At 45.9% G+C, this 16,502-nt stretch overlaps 1 long non-coding RNA gene across 1 annotated transcript; it reads left to right on the forward strand.

The window, feature by feature from the left end:
- Positions 1–1,249: 1,249 nt before the first annotated feature.
- Positions 1,250–16,295, forward strand: LOC142586994 (uncharacterized). Its single transcript, XR_012829326.1, has 3 exons — positions 1,250–1,408; positions 12,642–12,818; positions 16,172–16,295. It is a non-coding gene; the product is annotated as an uncharacterized LOC142586994 (long non-coding RNA).
- Positions 16,296–16,502: the final 207 nt, after the last annotated feature.

Genomic DNA, 16,502 nt, shown 5'->3' on the forward strand with positions numbered 1-16,502 from the left:
CAATACCATCTAAATTAACAAGCGTGCTGTCACGCATGCACAAGCAAACATGAACACATCTCCCTAGATTTGCGTTTTGGTATTATCATTTGGTTTTTAATAAAACAGGGAAAAATATTTTTCGATTTATTGTCCCATTCAATAAACAGCGATCAACTGTTATAGAGTAAGGAAGAACAGTTTGATGCAGGATTGTTCGGCAGTAGGAGGGTTTATTCTGATTTTCGATGTACAACATATTGCAGATATAAGTTTAGCTGCTTTAAGAAACCAGCTGCCGCAGATTTTGTTCGTCTTGCATTTCTGTTTTCCGCTGTGGATCCCACCTTCGTTAGGTCAGAACGAGGTTCTCGTTTTACTGAGCTGTCTGCGGATGCCTCGCCACCAACAGCACTCGGATATTTTAAAATAGTAGCAGAGCGGTAACCTTCTTTAGACCATACTTTGAGGCAGCTAATCTTGAACTATTACGTAAGGAATCGGTTTCTAGAACCTTAACCAAACATCGAGAAAGCATTTGCTGAGGAGCAATATTACAAGTAAATGCAATGGCATCATTACCGAGATTCCTTTGAGTGTTAGTAACAGATACTCCTGTAACAGCACGTATCAATGTCAAAACTATTTTCACAAGTTGACAAATGGAGGTCGTATCTAAGAGGCCGACATGTCACCAATGATTTAAAAAAAATCACCAAACTGGTCATAGCCCTGGTGGCACTACCGTGATCCGTGCATTAAATAAATGCAGCAAGCAGTCTATAACTGCGGAAGATGATTGGTCCACAATATAATCCTCCTAACTCCTAGCGTAAATGTGTTTAAACAAATTTAAACGGAGTACTGGCGTGTAATATACCGCGTAGGAAATTTCTTGTAAATGGTCAGAGGATCCTCAGTAATTTACGCAAATACTTGTTTCTTCGAGTAAGTTTTGTTTTCAAAAGGTGGGTGCTTCACGACGTCACTAAATATCAGCTCGCTCCCGTCTTTGCGACCACATGCAGGCGCAGCCAGAAGTAACGCGCGCGTATTTGTTATTTTTTAAGAGCAATGTCCTCCTAATTACCCTTACGGTTGGACAACGTCAGCGATGTTCTTTTTTTCTCAATGTGATAACGTCAAAGACACCAGGTCAATACCCAATAAAAAAAATAAATGCAGCGGTGCAGCTGTCATTTTTACGGGACCGTGCTCCATGATGCTCGTTTGTTTTTGCTTTATTCCTTTAATATCATTTATTCGTATGTCGCTGGCCAAGAGACGTTCTTGTATCCTTTATATAGTCTTCCTCACAAGACAGGTTGTACATTTCGACTGGTCAAAGCACAGAAGATATTGCGGTTCCCATCAGGAAGAATGCGCCTTTTACTGGTGATTTTTGTGATCTTTCTTGCAATTTTATGCGGTAAGTTCTCACCGTTGTAGTTCTGTTCGTGATAAAAAATTTCTTGAAGTTTCGAAAGTTAAATCTTATAAATATTAGAAGTTCATGTATGCGTAGATATCCTACCATCCTAAGCGACGCGGGTTGCTTTATTTGTGGTTGTTGTCCATGGTTCGACCAAATTTTACGTTCAGGTGTCATTTGTAATTTTCTTTGTAGAAATGATGCCAGGTAGGAAAATATATGTGGTCATCAACATACAAAGGCGTATAGAAATAGCTAGGAGAAAAACACGCACACACACGCAGAAAAACGCAAGAGAAAGAAACTCTGAAGATAAATACCGATCATTTTCTCGGTATAACGCTGACTATATATATGAACAAGCAATACTTGCTCATCTCCTCGAGAGAAATGATAATTATTGGAATGAAAGAAAAACAAGTTGCACATAATATGGTGAACATTGTGGCTATATTGAATATGTGTGGACTAGTTAGAGATTAGGTGCATTTTTATGATGTACAGTTATCAAGACGGCATTTTATCAAAAATTTGAGATTTGTTTCAACAGTGCTGACATGAAGCATAAATCGTGAGAAATGATAGTTACAATAATTCGAGTTGATATTTTGTACCTACTTTGTACACACATATATTGTATAAAGCATACAATATATGCTTGATATCTCGCGTATTACACAGCAAACGGTACCATGGGTAGCTTACTTATTGGGTAAAGAACCCTATGCATATACGGAGAATATGAGCAGCAAGGTGGCTTTTTTACTTATGTGTTTGACAGTCACATTATCGGTTTTAGGCACCGTAATGTTGCGGTGCCCTGATCATTCTTTGTGCTAATTTTCTACTCGTAAGGTTTAATAGTATTTGATATATGGGACTTGTTTATAGCCCATTGTTTTTGGTTCAGCGTTTTATTTTGTTTTAGTTTGAGTATTTTAAGGCCGAAGTCCTAGACAGCGGCCACAGCAACACATTAACGAAACCGGTCAGCCATAGTAGCGATAGTTTCGGGAGTAGTAAGTAGACGCGACCGTTCGGATCGGGCGAGTAATCGTGCTCTTATCCGCATAACAAATCTACAAGTGGTGGTAGTTTTCCTCAATGCTGCTGTATCTAGCTGTAACGCTGCCGTAGAGGCTCGCCAGCTCCCGCCACCCCTCCCTAAGGCATAATACGATTGAAACGTAAATAGAAAACAAGCCCAACAAAAAGAAAGAATCTGCACAGAACCGGCAGTTATCGGTGTCCATTTAGGCATCCCGCATAAAGTCGGTCTAGAAGCGAAGGGGAAGAACGAAGTTGTCTGGTGTCGAGGCTGAAAGTGGCACTGCGGACGGGTGATGCAAGGTATGGTTGCAAGAAGTGTGCGAAACAGGCAGACGCCACCCTCCCAACAGGTTTACACAGTGTCATAACGCACAGGGCAATGTCGCGATGCCCTTGGTGAGATTGGGATGGTGCGATTGATTGATCACGTAGCCGTAAGCTGAAGAAGCCAACGAAGCCAGCTGCCGTGCGAGGCCCCTCTTGTCTTTGGCGCTGAGGGCGTGTGACGTCATAGAAGTCTGCTCTTTCAGTGTGTCACATCTCAACAGTTAAAGTGGAACACTCGAAGGGCACGGTTGGCTGCCTGGCTCGTGCCGAGGAGGAAACGGCCCCTGGAAACTAGTGGTGCTGAAGACACCCGACGACGAACTGCACGGAACAGCGGACGTGGCAGAGAAGCGCGAAAGTCGGTTCATGTTAAACCGGTCGCCGCAGATTTATGCGTCTTGGAGGGCCCAGGTGTAGGTACGACCCGAAGGACAGTTAAAGGCGGCGGATACGGAATACGGTCAGGAGTCGTGTCACGGGTTGACGCAGTTAGCACCACGACTCCGCACGTGTGGGTAATAGTCTATTCATAGCAGCCATTACAAGGAGTAGTCATAGTTCCCAAAGAGGTTTAGATAGTGGATTGAGGAGAAGGAGTTGAGTAAGTGAGAGATAGGGCACGGCAATGTGCGGGCGTGTTGCTAGCGCTGGCATTTAACCGTGGTGTGCTCATTGCCTGCTATTTTGGGCGGTAGCCGCATGGGATATCTCTCTCTTGTATGCCCGAACCGTTCTATAGGAGAAGAGGTAAATAGTATGAAGCAGCTACAAGCAATTAAGATTTTTAATAGATAGTGTTGCTCAAATAATGTTGCCACTGTGAATATTAAGAAGCAGCGAGCTAAAACTTCTGCGAGGCGTAGCTAGTGAAGAGAAAAAAAAATTGTTGATTGAGAACTGTACCGGGACTGTGTTGACTTCGCTTCGAAAATAAGATGAACTGATTTCTGGCTATTTTTGTGAGGGTTACAACACACGAGCACCCAGCGCGCATTTCTCCCTCTAATTTCCATTTCGCAATCACGAATGATTTCTGATCAAGCACAGTAGTAATGCAGTGACAGCTGTAAGCAAACTGGTACTGCAGTTAGAATATAGGGAGTGGTAAGTACAAAATTATGCATATTGCGCTGATATTCATTGTGCCCCGCTCAACTGCACTTGAATTTTTGCCGTCAAAATCACTCGATAATTAGCGCTCTAGGTTCAACATGCCATGCATGTTGCTGGATACCACGCTTGAGTTCATTACTACCCCTCAAACATCCTGTTTCCTCCAAAATTAATCAGAAGCACGCGTCCTTACCAGCGATGCAAAACAAAAACATGTCAGTTGAGCTGCAGCTATGGTGCCCTTGCTTATTGTGAGCATATACAATAAAAGCTAGCACAATCGAGGGCGTCTCGATACCAAACCTGGCTTTCAGTGAAGGGACGTGGTTTCTGCTGGCACTATGTTGATTGTTATTACCGCCACACCCCCTTTGAGTGTCTACGAAAGCAGTTATAATTTTGGCGAAAGCGTCTAAATTTCGCCAAGGAAAAGGGAGTCATAAGTCTGTATTAGGTAAAAGGAAGTGTTACGTTTCGTAACATATTCGCCAAAAACATTGAATGTGGGCATTGATTAAGCTATTCTTTGTCATCTGTACATGATCACCATCACGTGGGGTTCACATGGGGTTCGTCTTCGTCATCGCTTGTGGGGCTTTCTTTTGAGTGTGATCTGTGCTTTGGGCGTGGTCGGTTCCCCGCATCTCCGACGCGAAATAAACGTCGTGATAACTGCTGTGTCACAAGTGGTGGAGTGTGCTCTTCGGTCCTCCGTCCTCTTATTCAGGCTCAACCTCCTGCATCTTCCATCAGGTTGCCGATTGTTCCAGCTGTCCGCCGACATGTCGCAGGACGCGCCAACAGGCACTTATACATCAACCATCTCGGCCTAAACTACCCTAGCCTCTCCGTATTGGATTGTTAGTAGGCACTAGCGTGATCCCCATCTGTTTGCTAGACTTCGCGGTGAAGACGTCGAAGATTGGCTGGATGACTACGACCGAGTGAGTTCGGCTAACCGTTGGGACGATGCGTCCAAGCTACGTGAAGTTGCCTTTTATCTCACAGGAGTGGCGAAGACTAGGCTTTTCAACCATGAGGTTGATTTCACAAACTAGGGAACTTTCAAACAGCAGCAGCTCTGACAAATCTTCGGCACACTGGCGGTTCGTTCCGCCCTCACGAAAAGACCCTCGACACTCGCAAGCAACAACTCTGGGTATTTTAAACATCGTACATCGCGGATGTGCTTGCTCTTTGTCCACGCATCAACACGGCCATGATCGAATGAGACAGGGTTTGCCACATCCTCAAAGGCATCGGAGCTATCACTTTCAATGCGTTAGCCATCAAGAACCCCGCTACCGTCGCTGATATCGTCACTACTTGCCAGCAGCTTGACGAACTAGAATAAGTATGGTTGCAGTCATACACCACTACAAACACTACCGCCGACAACCCCACGTTACGAGCAATGGTCCGTGCAATAATTCGAGAAGAACTGCAGCATCTTGGCTTCGCCTGAGGGCTTAAGCCTCGGATACCAATCTGCGAGACGTTGTCAAGGAGGAATCGGCGTCCATGGCTGGTGCAGCGCATACGGACCATCTAACCCCTTAAGCCCCACCAACGTACGCACAAGTGGCCGCAGTTTCTCTAGTCAATGCTCCACCGATGCCTCCAAAACCAACGCCGACCCACATGGCTTCTATGACTACCAGCGCACCTACCCAACCCATTCGCCTAGACACCTATACTCTTCGCATCGCAGATCGCATTCAAGACAGGGCTCGAGCGGCAGCGCCATACGCAGCCGCCGCCGGAGTGAAAGGTCCCGTTGTAAACATTCGCTGACTATCTAAATTATCTGGCATGGTGCACCGCATAGGGAAACATAAAAACATAAACACTTCACACTTGATAACCGCGGACACTCGCTGTAAAAAATTCTGGCTTGAGGGACCGCGGCAGCAGCAGTGAGCGAAGCGACCTTCGAGCATTCTATCGGTTCAACGCAAACTGAGCGGTGAGAACGCAGAGCACGCCAGGCTACGAGCCATCGGCCAGCCATAAGAGAGTGCAATACAGTGCCGTATGCCGTAAATAACGACTTGCCAATGCATGTTCAACGTATTCTTGAACAGTAAGCGGGGTTGGCCCTTCATAAAAATGTTCATTATCAATCAACAGCAAACATTTAAGCAGTGCAATTTCAGGCATACGCGTGCCAGACTGTGTTCAATGTTTTACTTTATCAAGAATGCGAAGGACGCTTACGAATCTTTATATTCAGATTTCTGCATTGTATTTGCCCATAGTGCTAATAATTTGTGTAGACATTCCGTCTGCACATTTAATTGCAGACAAACCAGAGCCAGCACGGGGGCCCAGACGCCTTTCCTCGTTCGCTTGCAAAGCGGCTTCAGACAAACACCGCCAATTTCACGAGCTGGCCAGTTACGCTTGCACGTAAAAACCTTCTTTCTCGCATTTGTGCGATTTATGCGTACGCGTGAATTCCGACAGACACATGTGGGGACTTTTGCTTGTTGAAATCTGCTTTTCCCTAGGTACTATCTGGGAGGGCACGGTTTGCTCACTTTCTCCCTAGCCAAGCTGCAGTACGCGGAAGCGAATAAATACTCCGAAATGCCAGCTCTTACAAAGTAGTTGTGTTTGGCAGACATTATGGATTACCTCCAAAAGTGCGAAAAGAAGAATCTCACGCCTAGTAGGAGGCAAGGAAGTTCTGAACGCCAACTAACTAATTCACGCGCGAAACGATGGAGCGGGACATGTGTGCGACTACTTGAAGGGGCGGAAGCAGGCAGGTCACTGCACATCTGCTTTTCTCCTCCGGCTGCTGCAGCTGAGCGCGCCGTATCTTGAAGGCAACCTGCGGTGAGTTCGAAGGCTAGGCGGCCTAACTTCATCTCTAGTGACGTCGCAGAAAAGTGAGAGTGTCGGCGAGAATTGAGATGGAACGCTTGCGATCATCTTCCGTTACGATTTATCGCACAAGATCCTTGAGCTCTTTGGTGTTACTGCCTAAGCATGCAGTTACGATTCCTGAAGATGTACTCCTAATGTCAAGTTTGTATTGACGAGCACGCTGCTACAGTGTCTTCTCCAATCGTACTCGCTGTGGCGCAAAATTGCACTACTATGCTTGGTGGACAGCCCACCGATCTTGCAAAAAGTTCTCGCTTAACGGTACTCGTCAGATGGCACGACTTTTTCTCTTCGGTGTTAGGAATGGCCTGCCGAGGTGGCAACGTGCAGGTTATTTCAGCCCGCTGCACGTGTATCGATCCACCCGCGGTGGTGGCGCCCTTCAGAGAACGAGCGAGGACGGCAGCGTTAATCCACCATGCGCCTCGTTCGGAGGATCGGTGACGTCAGCAGGGCTGGCCACGTTTGGCGGCAAGGGCAGCTTCTATGACAAAAAGGTGCTTTGCGGTACGTGGGCCCCAGGATTCGTCACAGTCTGCTGACACACGTGGAGACTACAAGACAAAGGCAGCTCTGGAATTTAGAGGCGCCGGCATGGGTCGGGCGTGACCACCTGGCTGCGGGGATGCAAGACAATGGACACCTCGACGACCGCGCTGCGACGGTCAGCTCTCAGTGCTGCAAAGGTCGTCGGCCCTCGGAGGGGGCACTGAAACCTGTGTGTGAGTGTGTGTGTGTAAAACGTCCTGCAGAGAGGCGGCTTGTTTACGCATACGTCGAACGTTTTGCCTGACCTAGGGATCTAGGGAACACGAAGTGTTTAAAAACGGCTTGTTGTCGGCTACTAGGTGTGCTCGTCGTCTTTGTCTGTGCTCGTGATCGTACTCGTGAGCTGCGTGCTCGTCGTGGTGCTCGGTGCTCGTTAATGTACTCGTGAGCTGTGTGCTCGTTTGCTGTATGCTTCGTCTTGCGGGCTCCATTTGGGAGTCACGCTAAACTGGGTAAATGTATCCCATGTTCAAATGTAAATACTGCAAACAAATCCTGCTCGCCTAGTCCTGTCGCCCCAAGTTCCTCCGATCGTTCTACAAGCCCGACTCCAAATCTTACATATGGTGGCAGCGGCAAGATCGCCCGCCAACTCCTACATCGGTCAAGTATGGATCAGCCAATCTGAAGAGGCAGGACTTGTCCTTAATGTACATCCTCACGTTGTCTTTCGTGTGCCTTCACTTCTGGCTTGGAATGAGCTAGAGTGCTACGCCATCTCTCGGTGACGGGTGCTGGCATATGTTGGAAGCAGCTGCCGCCGACACTGTTCTTGCGATGATGACTCTGCCTCATGGTTTTCAAACTACGTCTTCATTGACTCCTCTAAAGCGAAGTACACGTTCTGAAGCTTTCGTTCTTCGTTACAGGCGTCGATATTTGCGACGTACTTGAAGTAATCTTATCAGTCTTCTTCATCCCTGAACATACAGCCGTGGAACGACTCAGGCCTGTGTAGTCAACATGCGACGAGCTGTTGTCAGAGATGTCAGATCGTTGTCAGAGATGTCGGCGCATTGGAAAGTGGTCAGAATTCAGGCAGGTCCTAATGAAGGGGAGGGATGTGGCAAGTGCGGTGCTATACTGAAGTCAGTTCTACAGGTTAGAATGGGTCTCGTATGTATTCTATTGTGCTCGGCAGATTTCCAATCATGCCCCGCCGCACCACCAGAAATGTATCAATCTTTAAAGAAAGACAGTACCAGAACTTGTTCATTGCGGGAAGACTTGTGCCTGCAAAAATAGAGATAAACACTCTTGGATAAGTGGAAAGAGTAGTTTACTGCATCCTTCCACAGACAACCACATCTCTTCCTTGAATACCCTTCTAATGTGACCCCGATGATCGCGAGTTATATGCCGTGATTTCTTATTGGACGAGACACCCCAGCGCTGTCTCGTGCGCGTACACGAGACACATGCGTTGCGCAGTCACATAATGCGCGAAGGATTTGTTGACATGCCCTGCTGTAAGGCTTGTTGAGGCGTTACTTTCTCGACTGACGCTGAAGAGAACAGATGTTCCCACTGCAAGTGCCTTCTCAGCTCAACTGGAGCAGTAGGTCAAAGCCATCAGTTTATTTAGGATCAGATTTTTGCTCATTAGTTTGTTAGTTTAAACGAGCATTCTAGCTTATTTCTTATGCTTTTCAGTTTCTATGTCTTTTTTGTAAAGTTTAGGTAAGTCACGAAATTCTTTTCTACAGGTAGGGCTATTTTTTACAGTGCCTTGTTAGTACATACGATGGTTGGTAGGAAGGGCTCCAGGGTGCGTTGTACGGAATGCGTGTATTCATACGCGATGGAAGAAACGTGGCTTGAGTGGGTAGGCGTGGCCAATGACGCGCATTTTATCCGTATGATGTGGGAGCTAGAGTTGCGACTAGACTGTCTAGAGCAGGAGAAGGATAAGCTGGTAAAGCGGGCCGGGAAACTAGAAAATGGACACAAGAGTTGGCAGTACCAGAAAATGTGGTAGAAGAGAAACTACCAAATGTTGAAATGAAGCTGACGGCCGTCATTCCACCAAAAAATGATGGACGATTTGATGTGAGCACCGTGAGTGAGGCTGGCTCCGAAGCAGGAACAGGACAGGAATCTAAAATAGCCACGTCGGAAAGCAATCGCGGGCCCGTTAGCGATAGCATGGAGGAAGGAAAAGCGTAGGAGAGGGCCTGGCAAGCATGGACGTGTTGGAGAAAGTGTGGGAAGTCGGTGCTGTTTTTTGCAAAGGAGCACTGGGACTGGTAGCCCAAACTTCAACGCTGCCATAGCAACCGCGCTCCGGAATCTCTCGCTGCTGCTCTCGGATTTGAAAAGTGGGATAAGATTTTTCGGACCATGTCTTTCTCGCAGCAGGTTCCGTTCGCGAGACAAGCAGACTTTGGAGCGTGGTTTCTAAACTTGAAAGTGGTGTTTTGATTTTATGAATGTGACTGTCAGCCAGCAACCGACACACTCAAGTAATCAGAGCGGGGTCTTTGTCTTCTTCAACGTGCTGCGGAAAAACACAGGAGCACGTCTGTTTAACTAAAACTGTTACTGAAGTTTCGTAGGCCCTGTTCTGACGCGCGGTGAGCAGCACACGCTTCCGGAGCCTCGTCGCAATGGAAATTCAAAACTCGCGCTTATCAGCTCCGTCAAAGCTGATTGGAAGTGTAAAGAAGGAAGACACTCAGTAATGCGGTAAGTTGGGCTAGTTGGTGGTTAATCAGCATACCTTCCGGTTGAAGCAGCCCACTGACACGGACACGGCGAAGACACACAACAGCAGCGAGTGTCGGGTATTCTTGTGTCTTGTCGCCTTGTCCGTGTCAGTGTGCTGCTTCACTGGCAAGGAAGGATGACACACCATCATGGCTGCACTTCCGGCTTCAAAAATGTGATGGCAGTGTCTCTCCTATTTTGTTGCTTTCCTCTATGAGGGACACTCACGACGGCACTACCACTGAAGTGTCCGCAGCCGAAGTCGACAACAGTGTGAAGGAGGGGACAACAGACTACGTGGCGGGGGGGAGGGAAGAAGGTAGGAAAACGGGGACTTAGGTACAGCTTCCAGGGACGAGGAGGAGGAGGAACAGCGCCGAGTTGTTTCTGTTGGGAATTCCGCAACGCGCTAAGTAGGATCGTTGATGTGAAAGAGAGTTGGTGCAGGACAAGAGGGTGCAGATTAACGCACTTCCGGGCAATCGGTCAATTGCGTGATTCCTGTAGTCAGCAGGTACGTCACATCCGCGAGACCTACATCCGCACGACACCATCCCGAGTTGAATGTCTCCTTTTCAACACAGCACCTGGGTGTTCAAATACAGCTTTTTTTATCCGCATCATGCAACAGTGGAATGCTATTCATAATTACGATTGATCTTTACCGGCTGTTGAATTCCTCGGGCATATTGTCAACCACTGATGTCGTACTGAATGTTGTCTTTCTTTTTTTGCCATCTTTGAATCCTGTACTTTCCGCTGTTGCGATAGCCCTTCGGGGAAGCAGTACGTTAAAATATATAAATGAATACATAAATGCACTATTTAGCAAACGTGTTGGACGTCACTTCACTGGTTAGAGAGACGTCGAGTAAATTGTTCACACACCGGCTGATTCCGACCTTGCGTACAGTGCTCAGCGATCGAAATGCGATACTCAGAGCGCATGGCTGCCGGTGCTATCTGCGAAAGTGCTGAGCACAGGGGACACCGAGATAGAGCATTGGGTTATGCGATAAAAACGACAGCATTTCTAACGCATTGTGAACGCATTTGGCCCCGCACAACGATTACCCAACGCTAATCGGTGGCACAAAAAGCTCCGACATCGCGTTTCAATCGCTCGGCACCGTAAATACAGGACGTGCTCGCTCTGTGACAACAGGTGAATGCGAAAATATCCGACGCCCGTACCGTGACGCGTGTCCTCAATGGAATTGTAGATGACGCATTTATCCTGCTTGTTTTTTTAAACAGAGTTGTCTTTCGTCGTTGTTCTCAGGTATCTCCTGTCAGAAATTTTGTAGCTGGCGTTTGTCACGTGCCCTTTGTGAGATTTGTATCCACTTTGTATTCACCAGAAAGGGAAGCATTAATAGAATAGCGGTGAAAATATATTAGCAAGCTGCGTGAAGTAAGGGTCGTAGTTTTATCAGCCGTGTGCATTGCAATAAGCAGTCGCTAATTAACCTGGAGTGTCTTATAATTGCTTTCGAAATGCACAAATGATATCATCCTAAATAAAGCTTATGAATTCTTCAGCGGGGCCCTGATGATGAGGGGAATACACAAAGAAGGAATCAAAATCTGTTTGATTGCATATGACAAGCATTACCAAATCCTGGATGGGAGCTTATCACTGTCGTTGAAAAGCAAAGTGCAAAATCATTGCATTCTACCGCGGCAGATATGGGGCAGTAACTTAGAGATTAACAAAGAAGCTTTGGAACGAGTTAAGGACCATGTAAATAGTGATGGAAGGGAAAATGTTAGGCATAACGTTAAGATATAGGAAGAGGACATTGAGGGTCAGAGAGCATACGGGGATAACCCATATTCTTGCAGAAAAAGAATGCAGCTGGGCAGGCCATTTAATCCGCAGGGCAGATAACCGGTGGACCAATATTAGCAGATCCGGTGGACCATGGTTACAGAATGGGTTCGAAGAGACGTGAAGCGCCTTTGAGGATGGCAAGAACTGAGATGGGTTGATCAAATGAGAAAATTTGCATGCGCAAATTGGAATTAGTAAGCGCAGAACAGGGGTAATTGGATATCCCTAGCAGAGGCCTTCGTCTTGCAGTGAGCATAAAAATAGTCTAATTATAATCATAATTAGGAAGATTATCATCAAAATTCTTCGTGGAAATAATTATTTAACTTTTGCTTTGGGCGTGCATACTGCTACATCAGCAGCTATTTGCGATAGGAATGTCTTATAAAAGAGGTCGCCATCTTCCTTTCCCTTAATTTCCGCACAGAAGGAATAGCTACCACAAATTACGAGCATGTCAAAATGCCCCTGATTATTTTCTCTTCAACTCCATTTTGAAACCTCGTTCACAATCGCTGACAGAGGCATGCTGCGCTTGTTTATGCTCATAGGTTTAAAAAACACCTTGGAAGGAAGCATGCCAGGAATTTTGCCAATATAATAAAGCTTTCAAATTTAAGTTATAGAATAGTTGAGTACACCCGTACGTGATAGGTAGGCATTTGTAACTGTTTTAAAGCACAGCTGAAATAACAGTTACTTCCACATGGAAAACGCTTCCCATGCTTAAAAGGTTACATACTCTTTTTTGTTCTGCAGTAACGGACGCGGATAAGGAAAAACGCCCAAGGAGGTCGTGCCTGCAGGCTCCTCGACAAGGAAAGTGCAAGGCTAGATTTACTCTGTATTACTGGTCGTCTGACGTAGGCTGCAGGAGGTACACTGGTTGCTATCGTGGGGGTTTCGGAAACAGGAGCGAATGTGTAAAACAATGTGGTGAGTACTGAATTTTGTTGTTATTTTGGCATTTCGTGTTAAGAGGAGTGCAAGAAATACCTTAGAAATCATATCGTATACCAGATCAAACTTGTCAGACATGAAGAGCAGTCATCTGGTCAGTGACATTTGAAGAAAAAAAATTACTAATCATCCGTGAGAAAAAGAGCTAATTAACGAAAAGCAGCATGGTTTCTGGCGAGCTATAGTGTCGCTTACCCGGTCTTGATGCGGTGTTCAGTACGGCTTCCCGGCACCGCACAGCTACACGGGTTCGGAACAAAAGGAAACACCCTGAGGTAGCGAACAAGCACATATTTTGTAGCTCGCGCTGTCTGTTAGAACACAGCGGCTTCTCAAACATATGCTGAAGGGTCTGTTCTCGACCGACTGAAGTGTGCACTCGCTAATGAAGGCTCGTTCATCAAAACTCGCTAATTTAAGACAAACAGGCGGCATAAAAATTCTGTTGACACGTTCGCCAGCACAGGCGAGCACTACCGACCTTGGCTTGAATGGCATATCCAGGAATTAAAATACTGTTATTCCGCGTGTTTGGGTATTCAAGTTTAACTAACCTATGTATCGCATGAAACGTTAAGTGCACGCGCAAAGCGAAACGATACAAATACTGACGCTAGCGGAAGCAGAACTACTTCAGACGCAGCAAATGCTTCCTCCTCCGTGTCACTGAAATTCTGAGGCTTCAGTACGCGCACGTCGCAGCGGAAGGAAATCGTGCCAATACCGCAGCACAGGGTCGTTTCGCACTCGCGTAAAATTGTCAAATCGTAATATATGTTGTCGTAGTGAGCGGTACCAAGAAATACACTGATTTAAGTTCTGAACTGCGGCTCACCGACGGCAAGAGAAACAATTAAATTAAATTATGGGCTTTTACGTGCCAAAACCACTTTCTGATTATGAGGCACATCGTAGTGGTGGACCCAGGAAATTTTCACCACCTGGGGTTCTGTAATGTGCCCCTAGATCTAAGTACACGGGTGTTTTCGCATTTCGCCCCCATCGAAATGCGGCCGCCGTGGCCGGGATTCGATCCCGCGACCCCGTGCTCAGCAGCCCAACACCATAGCCACTGAGCAACCACGGCGGGTAAACAGAAATAGAGTAGACAGGCGCAACAGTTGGCGGCCGAAACTGTAAAAAGAGACGCTTCGGTATCACGCAAACACCACCTTTCGTTCAAAGCAATAGTCTTAAAAAGACAGATTCTTCCCACAGACTGCAGCGCCTCTGTCGACAAGAGCGACTTTAGAAACACCAAGTATAGGAACACATACTTTTTATACAGATCATCTCACGACCCATCGTTCGCACCAGTTTCGTCCCAGTGGTGGCGGGAAACGGAAACGTTGATGCGGTGATTGGCGAACCGCGTCTTCGTGTCAGCGGCGTGGCGAGCATGGAATCTCAGACCGGGGACACACTTCGCTTTAGGGGAAGTTGCTGAAACCGGGGTAGCGAACAAGACAGTTGCAGACTTGCACACGTTGCAGAAAAAAGTATCCGATTATAATTACTTATTAACAAAAATGTAATTGATTATGGGTGCCATAAACTGCCTCACAAAAGTAATGTAGCAGTTAGTAGAAAGGAATCGATTACTTGAACGTTGCTTTAGTCCGTAGTTTTATCACCACTGCATAGGTACGGTAACTAGAACAAGCAGGCTCGGTTGTTTCAGTGCGTTCTCTGTAACAATTCAAATGTTGTTCAGGTTTACTAAAAATTTGATTTTTTGAAATTTTCTTCTGTAATCTTTCCTCACTTTCTGACGAAGACGTCTGGCAGCGACACTGAAAGCTCGCTCGCTCTCTGTACTGGAAAGAAGGGCTGTTTTGTAACATACGGGCAACTTATGCATTCCTTACTGGAAGGGACAAGAACCCCACTTGCGACACATGCACCCGTGATTAGACGTTTGTACACATTGTCTGTTTCTGCCCGCGCTATAGTGTCGAGAGGCCAGGGATGTGCAGAGTGATGGACCAATTGGACAATCGTCCATTATCAGAACTTAAAGGTCTAGGCCAGTGCTCCCAAAGAAAATCCGCGCGGAAGGCCTTATTCGCCCTACTACGATTCCTGAAGCCTACAGTCCTTCACGATAGACTAAGAACGCCGCCGCCTACTGCTATATAGTGTATGTGGTTTGTTTATGCTTGGCTCTCTCTCTCTCTCTCTCTCTCATCCGCTCTCGTTTTGCTTTTATCCTCCTACTCCCTCCCCCCGTACAGGGCAGCAAACTGCAACTGCCTCTGCTTAACTTCCCTGCCTTTATATGCATTCTTTCCCTCTTTTTCTCTCGCTTGATGCCCGAATAACTATCTTTGCAAACGCCTATAAATCTAACCATAGTTAAGGCTAACATTTCATCAATATTAACAAATTTGTGGTCTTGCTTAGTAATAACTCAACAAAACACGTTTCTTGAGTGAGTACGGGGAAGTTTTGTATATGTTGCCGACCTATGGTCGTAAGACGACTTATAGGGTGGGCTTGAGACCCATTATAATGAGGCACGCTGCGATGTAGCCACTGCTGTGAGTTTGAATGTCAGTTATTCATTTACCCTTATGACTTATGCTTTCTGACACAAGCCAACTTAAAGCCGCTCGTGCATTTTGAGGTGCGGAGAGAAGTCGAATTATTACCCTTTAATAATGGAAGTATTCTTTACATATGAAACTGTCATTCGATCTGAAGTTGACTGTTAGTTATATTTATGGAATACATGACATGATTATTAGCGACGAATACAATTAAAAAGTTACTAGAACCATTGTGCTAGTGTTGTTTGAAACAACTACCGTTGTAAATCCAGAGTTTCGTCTATAAACCTAACGTTGAGTCCACCTTTGCATGTGTTTGCGGGAACTCTTTAGTGACTGCGTCTTAAATAAATAAAGAGAAAAAAAACTTACGGCAATAAACATCGAAGGCGCAACCTGCTTCCTAAAACCTTCACATAAACAAAATATTCCTACAACTTACAGATGCAAGCTTATGTTCTTTTCTCCGCTGACCAAACTAGAAGATGAAACACTGCGCAGTTTTATTATATTGATGCTTTAGTTAGGTTCGTATTATTGTGCAATTGAAGATAACTTTCTATTTCCTCTTATAGTTTGTTGGAGTCATTTGCTTGTGTTGCTATCTTTTTGTGGGTTAAATATCTTTCCACTTTTAATTCCTCTGGTTTTTGTCTGTAGCGCGTGTTGGTACACTTATACTATGCCTGCTCACTTCTGAAATAACTTATTACCCTCAAAAGATACAAAATGATAAATATATGAAATATGTGATATTCCCCTGCATTATTCTTATTTCAGGGCGTGTCAAGAAACCTAAGCTACCAGGCTTTCAAATCCGCCCTAGGCATGGCGCCTGAAGAGGGAAAGTGCTACGTGACAGTCGACAGTAATAAATCGCTGTAATTCTTGTTGCAGCTACAAAGAGTTTGTGTGCACTAGGCAATTATGCCGTGATAGCATCACTGTTCCACCGGTAAGACGAAGCACCGATTGCGATACCGAATTGATAGGCCGCTGTACGAAGTAATGATAGTAGTTTTATAGGCCATATAAACTTGTAAACATTAGCTTACTGACTAAATTACCAAAGATAGAATGTGTAAGTGTGACTCAACGAGGACGCAGAAAG

The sequence above is a fragment of the Dermacentor variabilis genome, chromosome 7 (genome assembly GCF_050947875.1).
Source record: "Dermacentor variabilis isolate Ectoservices chromosome 7, ASM5094787v1, whole genome shotgun sequence".
NCBI classification, from domain to species: domain Eukaryota; kingdom Metazoa; phylum Arthropoda; class Arachnida; order Ixodida; family Ixodidae; genus Dermacentor; species Dermacentor variabilis.